Below are 11,298 nucleotides of genomic sequence, written 5' to 3' on the forward strand. Positions count from 1 at the left end.
TAGCTTTTTGACATTCCTGATTTGCATTTTCATAAGCAAGTAATTTCTCTAGTTGCCTTTTGGCTTCTTCTCCAATTACAGTACGGGAAATAGCAGTTTCTAATCTAGCTAAAAAATCAGCATTCGTTTCATTGAGTCCCTGTAATATTTTAGTATAGCTACCTGTAGGCTCCCCTTGAGAAGTAATTCGATCCCAAGCTTCAAGGGCCACTGTTTTTAATTGTTCATGTAACAAGGGAAGGCACTGTATTTGAGCTTCTATAGCGTCAAATTGTCCTGTACCAGTTAGCATTTCAAAAGTAATTTGATCTGGGGGAGCGCCAGCTCGAGCATTTCTGCTAGCATCATCTCTGGCTATATCAGGGACCCACATCATCCATTGAAGATATTCTCCTGGTTTAAGGAGAGCTTTTATTAAAGTCGCGTCCGACTCTGTGCGACCCCAAGAGATGGCAGCCCACCAGGCTCCCCCGTCCCTGGGATTTTCCAGGCAAGAACACTGGAGTGGGTTGCCATTTCCTTCTCCAATGCACGAAAGCGAAAAGTGAAATCGAAGTTGCTCAGTCGTGTCCGACCCTCAGCGACCCCATGGACTGCAGCCTACCAGGCTCCCCCGTCCATGGGATTTTCCAGGCAAGAGTACTGGAGTGGGGTGCCGTTGCCTTCTCCAAAGTTCACTAATCATGGGTAATAAAATTTCCAATAGAGGATGTTATAGAATTTAGAAGTACTTTAGTAAAAGGTGAACATGGACCGTACATAGTTATAGCTTTTTTAATTTGTTGCATGTGAGAAAAGTTAATACCCTCATATTGAGGTATTATGTGCCCTTGAGCGTCAGGATTTCTTAAAACTGGAAAGGCGGAGAAACCATTTGCTTCAGAGACCTGTGATTGCAATTCAGAGAGCCTCTGTCATGAAGGAGAGTGAGTAGGTAGATTATTGTTATTCAGAAAGGTGTTGTCGGTTTTAATGTCAAAAGGTGTCTTAGGGGAGTTGTTGCCAGAATCATTAGGTTCTAGCAAGGGAGGGACTTTGAGATTTGTGCCCACTGGCAGGGCTTGTAGGAAAATTCTGAAATATTTTTATTTTGTTCTAACTGGGCCTTTCGTAAGGTTTCATCATCTAAGTCATATTCATGTAATAAGTGTTCTGCCTGTTGCTGAATATCAGGAGGGCTAGAATTACCTTGAAATGCCAAAATCACGGCTTCAGTGAGAGCCCATAGAGGCCAAAAATCTATTGGGATATTTTTTCCCTGTCTGGTGGCACGTTCAACATTCTCTTTGGCCTAGTGCCAAATTTCTAAATCAAAACTACCTTCATCAGGGAACCAAGGGTTACATTCAACTGCTGTCTGAAGGCAAGCCTCTATTTGCTGAGACAAAACTGAAAATCCCTGAACTTTAAATAAGTGCTGAAGTAAAGTGGAAAAGTGATAGGGCTTTCCAGCCATTTGACCCATGTCTAAGTACTTACCAGCCTCAATAGGCCATGGGGTCACTCCGTCCGAATCTGCCACATGTACCAGGTACCTGTTCTGGGCACCACTTGTTGAGGTCCTTTAATGGACCGGAACCTGGTGGTCCGGAGTCGATGATAAGAAAGTAAAAGAGAGAGAGAAAGAAGCTGATATTCCTTGGTTCATGCAGAAAACCAATAAAGTCCTTTGACACAGGGCTGTGTCACTCACGAAGGCACCTGGCGCCCTCTCGAGGGGGTGAAGGCACAGGGCGCCTTCTCGAGAGGGTCTTAGAAGCCTGGGCAGGAGAGTGAGCACGACAGGTCTCTGCGCTCCAGAGAATTAGCCTGAGAGAGAGAGAGACAGAGAGACACGGGGATCAAAGCTCTAATGGAGCAAAGTTGTTTTATTCAACATTGTGTGGGTATTTATACTGTCTTACAAGATAGCTATTTTCAGCAGAGATAAAATCAAAACGTACAAGTTATCAAGGAAACATGAGGTCATCCATATAAAAGAGAGAGGGTTGTAAATAATCACTTTTACCGTATGGTTCATAAAAAGGAAGAGGGTCGTAAATAGTTACTTATCACCATATGGAAAAACTAACGAAGGAAATGCATGCATTCCTCAGCCCCGGGAGCATTTTGCCAACTCCTCTTAATTCCTGAATATTCAGGAATTAATAAGGGACAGAGGATTCATGACAGATCCAAAACAGCACACAGGAAGCTTCCTGTTAAATGCTTCCTGACAGTAATAAATCTTAGGTTAGATTGTATGATAATTGTTACTAGGAATAATGTAGATATTCTAGTGATGGAATGGAGTTCCTAAAAATCTAGTCTATCCTAGTAAAATGTTATCAGTCAGAATTCTAGTTATTATCTGAAAGTGTTGTATGTCACAGTAGTAACCAAGCTACTTTGTCAATTACACTGTAATCAGATTTTAAACATGCCTTCTTCTTTTTTCATTATAGACAGTTTCACTACAACACCTTTGCAAAAATGCTTCTTCTTCAAGAAGGTATATGAAAAGAGCTTTTGGATAAATACAGGTTTCTGACTTTCAGACCATAATGCTGAACTGAGTAAGAAACTGAAAAATTCTAATGAAAAACCTGATGGCTTCATAGAAAGTTAACAAAAGGACCGAGTGCACTGGTTATATTCAGAGGACTGAGTGAATATGGTTATAATTTTTGTGGTTTCTATCTGAAAATTTACTGGCTTATCATTTCTAATGTTTCCTTAACTTCTTGGACTTTTATATTTAGATCAAATGCTTTTCTATCATATCCATGATCTTATGCTACTTTTAGAAATCAATCCCAATTGTTGATTTTCTGGCCAATTACTTGCATCTAATACTTTTGGGTTACTGTGGCAAATTTCTCCCCTCCAAGGGTCTAATTGTTTGGCTCTGTGGAAATTTATTTTAAAAGAAAGACTATAGTCATGCTCAGGTGACTATTGAACTTAGTAGATGAAATCCCCTCACCTGGCCAATGAATAATGCCTGCCCTGGAGGACCTGGTGATTGTGGGCATGGACCACCTGGAGTACCTCCATGGGAAGGCCTTGTCACTCATCTTCTTGGGATTCCTGCCCTGGAGGGACACCATGCTGTTGTGTGCCATGCTGGATGCCCACCCCAAGATGCAGTGCTGCAAGGAGACCCACATCACCCCCCATGTGCTGGCCATGCCCCAGGCCTGGTCCAAGTCTGTCAGGAAGCATTTTACAGGAGGCTTCCTGTGTGCTGTTTTGGATCTGTCGTGAATCCTCTGTCCCTTATTAATTCCTGAATATTCAGAAATTAAGAGGAGTTGGCAAACCGCTCCCAGGACTGAGGAATGCATGAATTTCCTTCGATAGTTTTTTCCATATGGTGATAAGTAACTATTTACGACCCTCTTCCTTTTTATGAACCATACGGTAAAAGTGATTATTTACAACCCTCTGTCTTTGATATGGATTGCCTTGTGATAATTTGTAAGTCTGGACTTTTGATTTTTATCTTTGCTGAAAATAGCTACCTTATAAGACTGTATATATACCCACACTGTGTTGAATAAAACAACTTTGCTCCGTCAGAGCTCGGGTCCCTGTTTCTTTCTTTCTCTCTCTCTTTCTCTCTCTCTCAGGCTAATTCTTTGGAGCGCAGAAGCCCGCTGAGCTCACTTTCTTGCCTGGGCTTCTAAGACCTTCTCGAGAAGGCACATTGTGCCTTCACCCCCTTGAGAGGTCTCCTGGTGCCTACGTGTAGCAGTGCAAGCTCTATGTCAAGAGCTTTATTGGTTTTCTGCATAAACCAAGGAATCTCAGCCTCTTTCTCTCTCTCTTTCTTATCGTCGACTCTGGACCACCAGGTTCCAGTCCATTAAAGGACCTCAACACAAGTCCAGCCAGGAGAAGCTACAGGTGGACGAGGTGGGCATGACTGATGAGGTGCTGGATGTGGGCATGCAGGCCTTCAGCCTGGAGGTGAAAGCCAAGCACGGCAAGCCGGTCAGCATCCTCTGCAACAAATACCCCTCCACACTCAAGTTTTCCGTCTACCTGTTGCACCTCCTCCCTGCCGGTGGGGCAGGACAGTTGGGCCACCACGTACTCCATGGTCACCTGCCACATCACCATTGCCAGCTTCAACCTCGGCAGCTACCACAACTACCTCACCAAGTGGAGCGAGGCCATGCAGGTGATGTACGCCCTGTGCGTGGAGGTGGGCAAGGACAAGTGCCTGCCTCTGTACTAACAGCAGGTGGTGCTGCACCCTGGAGCACCCTCTAGCTCATCCTTGACCTCCTCGCCGCCACCTGGAGCAGTACTGACCTGTGGGACAAGGACTTCGTCAGCAAGCCCAGCAGCATTTCCCAGTCCAAGATCGAGTGATCCACAGCCCAGGTCATCACGCCTGTGGATCTGGACTCTCTCTCCAAGTGGACAGGCCACATCCCTGGAGATGTGTCCCAGGACATGGTCCAGGTCCCCGCTGCTGGCTCAGCTCAGCTATGACCCCCACACAAACCCAGCCCCATCATCATCAACAGTCCACACCAGGTCTCGAAAGGGGACTGTAATCAACCAGCTAATCTGAAAGGCTATTTTCAAATGAACAAGAATCACCTTGTTAGGAAAATTAAAATGGAGGTAGTCTTGTTCAGGTTTCAGAAGTAGGGGAGCAAGCCTCTGACCAGCTTCTGGCCTTTGCCTGAACCCTGCCTGAACTACATGCCTGCCACAAGCATACCAATTGTTACCAATAAGTTAGATAAGAAAGGGAGTGAGTCTTGGGAATGTCTTAAGCCCCTGGAGACCTGGCCAGTCCCCCGGGGTCTAAGGAATCTTGTGACTTACAAGGTGAAACAAACAGCATTAAAAGTTAAAGAAAAACCAGAGCTGCACGTTTGCACATCAATTTGTGGCCTGGGATTATAAGTGGGAGCCCCCAGAGCTGCAATATGAAGGCTCACCTGTGGGGTGGATGCACCACCTGGGACCTTTTTCCCAACTGGGACTCCAAATTGCTGTTATTTGGGGCTTCCCAGAGCTGTTCAAGTCTAGATGTAGGTTTTGGCCCAATTTGGTGGTGTAAATCTCTCTCTTGTGGTTACATCTCTCTATTATTTTTTGTTTGTTTGTTTGTTTAATGACCGTATATTGAAATTGTCACATAACCCACTATTAAATATTGAAATTGTTTAGTGTGTGTGTGTGTGTGTGTGTGTGTGTGTGTGTAATGAATGATTTCTCTTGTTAACAGATCCTTCAAGACTAAAACAAAAGTAAAGCTTTTGGCAAAATACACCCTCTCCCTCCTAGGAAGCTCATGATTTCCAAATCTCTGCAAATGGTTTTGTTGCCAGAAGAGAAGAAACTGCATTCAAGTGGAAATAGGACCTCTAATCCAAGAATATTGCTCGCTATTCATCGGCAAAACAGGACTGCTCATGGGGAATATATTTGGATATGTTTGCAAAAGATGAATCCTTGAAAACTTACCTTGAAATACTCTCTCGGGACAATCCAAGGTAAAGAACCAAGGGTTTGGAAATATTCTGGCTTTTGAAACGTTTGTTGTTCGGTTGTGTCCAACTCTTTCTGAACTCGTGGACTGCAGTACGCCAGGCTTCTCTGTCCTTCACTTATCTCCTGGAGTTGGCTCAAATTTATGTCCATTGAATCAGTGATGCCATCCAACCATCTCATCCTCTGTCATCCCCACCTCCTCCCGCCTTCAGTCTTTCCCAGCATCAGGGTCTTTTCCAATGAGTCAGTTCTTTGAATCAGGTGGCCACAGTATTGGAGCTTTAGGTTCAGCATTAGTCCTTCCAATGAATATTCAGGACTGATTTTCTTTAGGATTGACTGGTTTGATCTCCTTGCTTTCCAAGAGATTCTCAAGAGTCTTTTCCAACACCACAGTTCAAAAGCATCAACTCTTTGGCAGTCAACCTTCTTTATGGTCCAACTCTCACATCTGTACATAACTACTGGAAAAACCATAGCTTTGACTATATAGACCTTTGTCAGCAAAGTGATGTCTCTGCTTTTTAATACACTGTCTAGGGTCATAGCCTTTCTTCCAAAGAGCAAGCGTCTTATAATTTCATTTCAAACTTAAGTATTTTATATATTCCCTGTTGAGAACTTTTTTTAAAGAAATGGATTTGCAATCCTCCTTAATTTGCAAGACCACCTTTGTACCTTTGTTTGCTGGGACAAGGCTCACTGCCTGTGCCTCCTCTATTGACTCTTATTTTTCAACTCAAAGAATCTAAGAGTTGAATATATGAGGCTCTCTTTGATTCCTCCTTTGTTCTGATCTCGGGTGGCCTCAGCCTCCAATGGCTTGAAGTGGAGCTTCAACAGACTGAGATCCCAGAGACTGAGGCCAAGTCACAGCAGTGAAAGCACCAGATCCTAGCCACTAGACCTGTGGTCAGTGACAAGAGCCCTGGCCCTTCAGGTCTGCAGAAAAGAATTCCCACCAAAACGGAAAGTAGTAAAGCAGGTAGAGTATTTATTAAGAGGAAAAAGCATAGTACTTGTGGATGGACACATGGGCAGACTCAGAAGGAGAGTCCCTGTGTTGCACCCTCACTTCAGTTCAGTTCAGTTGCTCAGTCGTGTCCGACTCTTTTGGACCCCATGGACTGCAGCACGCGAGGCCTCCTTGTCCATCACCAACTCCCAGAGTTTACTCAAACTCGTGTCCATTGAGTCAGTGAAGCCATCCAACCATCTCACCCTCTGTCATCCCCTTCTCCTTCCACCTTCAATCTTTCCCAGCATTAGGGTCTTTTCCAATGAGTCAGTTAGTCACCTAAGGTGGTCAAAGTATTGGAGTTTCAGCTTCAACATCAGCCCTTCCAATAATATTCAGGATTCATTTCCTTTAGGATGGACTGGTTGGATCTCCTTGCAGTCCAAGGGACTCTCAAGAGTCTTCTCCAACACCACAGTTCAGAAGCATCAATTCTTCAGCACTCAGCTTTCTTAATAGTCCAACTCTCAACATCCACACATGACTACTGGAAAAACTGTAGCCTTGACAAAATGGACCTTTGTTAGCAAAGTAATGTGCTATCTAGGTTGGCTATAGCTTTTCTTCCAAGGAGCACACTCCCTTTAATCTCATGGCTGCAGTCACCATTTGCAGTGATTTTGGAGCCCTCAAAAATAAAGTCTGTCACTGTTTCCACTGTTTCCCCCATCTATTTGCCATGAAGTGATGGGACCAGATGCCATGATCTTAGTTTTCTGAATCTTGCATTTTAAGCCAACTTTTTTCACTCTTCTCTTTCACTTTCAAGAGGCTCTTTAGTTCTTCTTTGCTTTTTGCCATAAAGGTGGTGTCATCTGCATATCTGAGGTTATTGATATTTCTCCCAGCGATCTTGATTCTAGCTTGTGCTTCATCTAGCCCAGCATTTCTCATGATGTACTCTTCATCTAAGTTAAATAAGCAGGATAACAATATACAGCCTTGACATACTCCTTTCCCTATTTGGAACCAGTCTGTTGTTCCATATCCAGTTCTAACTGTTGCTTCCTGACCTGCATATAGATTTTTCAAGAAGCAGATCAGGTGGTCTAGTATCCCTATCTCTTGAAGAATTTTTGTTGTGATCCACACAGTCAAAGGCTTTTGGCAAAACAGAAGTAGATGTTTTTCTGGAACTCTCTAGTTTTTTTCAATGATCCAACGGATGTTGGCAATTTGATCTCTGGTTCCTCTGCCTTTTTAAAATCCAGCTTGTACATCAAAAAGTTCACGGTTCACATACTGCTGAAGCCTGGCTTGGAGAATTTTGAGCATTACTTTGCTAGCGTGAAGTGAAGTCGCTCAGCCGTGTCGGACTCTTTGCGACTCCATTGACTGTCGCCTACCAGGCTCCTCAGGCGACAGTCGATGGAGTTTTTTAGGCAAGAGTACTGGAGTGGGTTGCCATTTCCTTCTCCAGGGGACCTTCCTGACCCAGGGACCGAACCTGGGTCTCCTGCATTGCGGGAAGACGCTTTACCATCTGAGCCACAGGGAAGATGAGTGCAATTGTGTGATGTGTGAGGGTTGTACCCTCATGGCAGTTTGAATTACTTTCATGGGGCATTTCTTCTGAGTTTTCTTTGGCCAAGCATTTTGACTTGCCTGGTTCACAGTCCATATTTGCTATATCTCAGGATCCTCCCATATGTGTACACGCATCTCTTAGCCCTGATGGATTCTACTGAAGTGACCTGTGGGTAACCTGGCCTTAGTTAACAATACTCCCGTTTGACCTCCAAGGAGGCTTTTTGTACATGTGAGGTCAGGGAGGTCTCCCAACTTTGAGAATGAGAAATATGTGGTCTGGGAAGGGCCCCGCCTCCTCCCTTAATTGTCCTGCTATTCTCATCTTGGAGCTTTGGTTCAAAGGGAATAAATCTCCAGTCACTTTACCCTGGGGTTGGGGTGGAGGAAGAGAGGGTATCTACCTCTTGCCTCAGTTCTACTCAGTTTCAGGAATTTCTAGGGTTCCAGTGGTCAGGACACAGCACTTACATTGCTGAGGACCAGGTTCAATCCCTGGTTGCAGAACTAAATTCCTGCAAACTGCACAACTCAGCAAAATACACAGAAAAATAGATGTATTTTTTTTTAAAAAAAGACAACAGCTTCCTCACAAGACTGTCCCCAGCCTCCTTTGGTCACCAAATCTCAAAATCCCCAAATAGAAATTATTAGTGTGGCAAAAGGGAGAAAAGGGGATAAATTTCAAAGGACCCATCAGTTCAGTTCAGTTCAGTCACTCAGTCGTGTCTGACTCTTTGTGACCCCATGAGTCACAGCACGCCAGGCCTCCCTGTCTATCACCAACTCCCGGAGTTCACTCAGACTCACGTCCATCGAGTCAGTGATGCCATCCAGCCATCTCATCCTCGGTCGTCCCCTTCTCCTCCTGCCCCCAATCCCTCCCAGCATCAGAGTCTTTTCCAGTGAGTCAACTCTTCGCATGAGGTGTCCAAAGTACTGGAGTTTCAGCTTCAGCATCATTCCCTCCAAAGAAACCCCAGGGCTGATCTCCTTCAGAATGGACTGGTTGGATCTCCTTGCAGTCCAAGGGACTCTCAAGAGTCTTCTCCAACACCACAGTTCAAACGCATCAATTCTTCGGCGCTCAGCCTTCTTCACAGTCCAACTCTCATATCCATACGTGACCACAGGAAAAGCCATAGCCTTGACTAGACAGACCTTTGTTGGCAAAGTAATGTCTCTGCTTTTCAATATGCAGAATGTGGCTAATATGTACAACCAGGACCAAAAGCAGCCTACTTCTGAGCTAGGATCTAAGGAGTCATGTGATAATGGACTACAAATCTGAACACAGGGAGTGTGTCAGCATGGCAGGGGACTTCCCGGGTGGCTCAATGGTAAAGAATTTGCCTTCCAATGCAGGAAATGCAGGAGACATGGGTTCAATCCCTGCATCGAGAAGAACCCATGGGGAAGGAAAGGACAACCCACTCCAGTATTCTGGCCTGGGAAATTCCATGGACAGAGGAGCCTGGTGGACTACAGTCCATGGGGTCTCAAAGAGTTGGACAGGGCTGAGTGACTGAGCATGTGTGAAGGTCAACATGGGGACTGCCAGTAACAGTGCAGTCTAATAAATAACTTGTCAAGTCGTTGCCCCTGGTCCTGTAATTTCCCAAGTTATAGGACTGTCCTCGGTGTTCAGGAGTTCCTGGACCCCTTCAGAGTTCATGCCAACACTATGGCTCAGCTTGGGGGCCCAGTCATCCCAATGACCAACCTTGCAGTTAGGAGATGAAGCTTTGGGCCAGCCTGTCATCTAGGGATGGAAGTAGGGGTAGACATTGAGTTCAATATCACGGCCCGTGATTCAGTCACACTTGCTGATGTGATAAAACTCGAATGAACAGTCTGAACACCAATGATCCGATGAGCTTGCTTCATCATGGCTGAGGATGATATGTCCTGCCTCCATGGGGAGAGGACATGGGGGAGCTTGCATGTGGAACCTACCCTGTCTTTGACCTAGAGCTCTCCCTTTTGCTGCTTCCAACTTGTTATAATAATACTAATCATAAGCAGAGTATTTTCCTGAGTTCATGAGTTATTCTAGCAAAATACCCAATCTGAGGAAGTCATGAGATTCTGAATTTGTAGCAACTGGGTCAGAAATGTGAGTGGAGGGCTTCCCTGGTTGTCCACTGATTAGGAATCTTTAAACGCATGGAAACACGGGTTCGATCCCTGGTCTGAGAAGATCCCACATGCCCAGGAACAACTAAGCCCATGTGCCACAACCACTGAAACTCATCCTCTAGAGCTCGTGCTCCCCAACAGTGAGAAGCCGGAGCACTGCAGTGAAGAGAAGCCCCCACGTGCTGCAATTAGAAAGCCCGTGCACAGCAACAAAGACCCAGCAAAGCCAAGAATAAATTTTAAAATAAAAATTAACAAACAAACAAACAAACAGGGACTTCCCTGGTCGGCCAGTGGTTGAGATTCTGAGCGCCCAATGCAGGTGGCCCAGGTTCGATCCTGCATCAGGGAACTAGATCCCAAATCCCGCAACTAAGACCCAAGGCAACCAAATAAATAAAATTTTAAAACAAGCAAAGAAGAAGACAATGAAGCATGAGAGTTTCATGGCCTCAGGCACTATCCGTGTCTCTGATCTCTCAGGTCTCCAGTACTCCAGGTATGCTGGACCACCCTCCAGAAGGAGGGTACATTATTACATCTGTACCTCCTTGAAAGATGCTTTATGGAGCCTCTGGTAGGACCTAATAAGAAAAAAGAAGTACAGAGTCCTAGGAGCAAGGCCACGCCTCTAGAGCAATAGAAAAATAGCTCCTGGTTTTCCTATTTTTAAACAGGGGAGCCTGGCTTGCTGCAGTTCATGGGGTAGCAGAGTCGCACACCACTGAGCAACTGAACAACAACAATTTTTCCATGGGTCAGAGTTTGGGGGGATGGTTTCTGGATGATTCAAACACATTACATTTATTGTGCACTTTATTTCTAATCTAATGCTGCTGCTGATCTGTAGGAGATATCAGTCTACATGAGCCGGAGCTTGGGGACCCCTGGGCTAGAGAATGATACAAGCCAGGGACATCCGTGACTTGCTTTCAGAATATCTCAAGCACTTAGGTTTTCACTGATTATTTTTTGGCACAGTCAAGCTTGCCATTGGAGGACTCTTTGAATTTTCAAACAAAGCCCAATGCCACAGAAACCCTGCAGCATCTCAAAATAAAGCAATATTATAACCCAAAGAAAACAGGTGATTTCAAGGGCAGCTGAGCTAGCCTGCA

The 11,298-nt window shown here is 44.9% G+C and overlaps 1 pseudogene; it reads left to right on the top strand.

Moving 5' to 3' along the window:
- The first annotated feature begins 2,979 nt into the window (after positions 1–2,979).
- Positions 2,980–5,230, top strand: LOC120873270 (annotated as a pseudogene).
- The last annotated feature ends 6,068 nt before the right edge of the window (positions 5,231–11,298 follow it).

This window comes from Oryx dammah, unplaced genomic scaffold (genome assembly GCF_014754425.2).
Source record: "Oryx dammah isolate SB20612 unplaced genomic scaffold, SCBI_Odam_1.1 HiC_scaffold_13, whole genome shotgun sequence".
NCBI lineage: Eukaryota > Metazoa > Chordata > Mammalia > Artiodactyla > Bovidae > Oryx > Oryx dammah.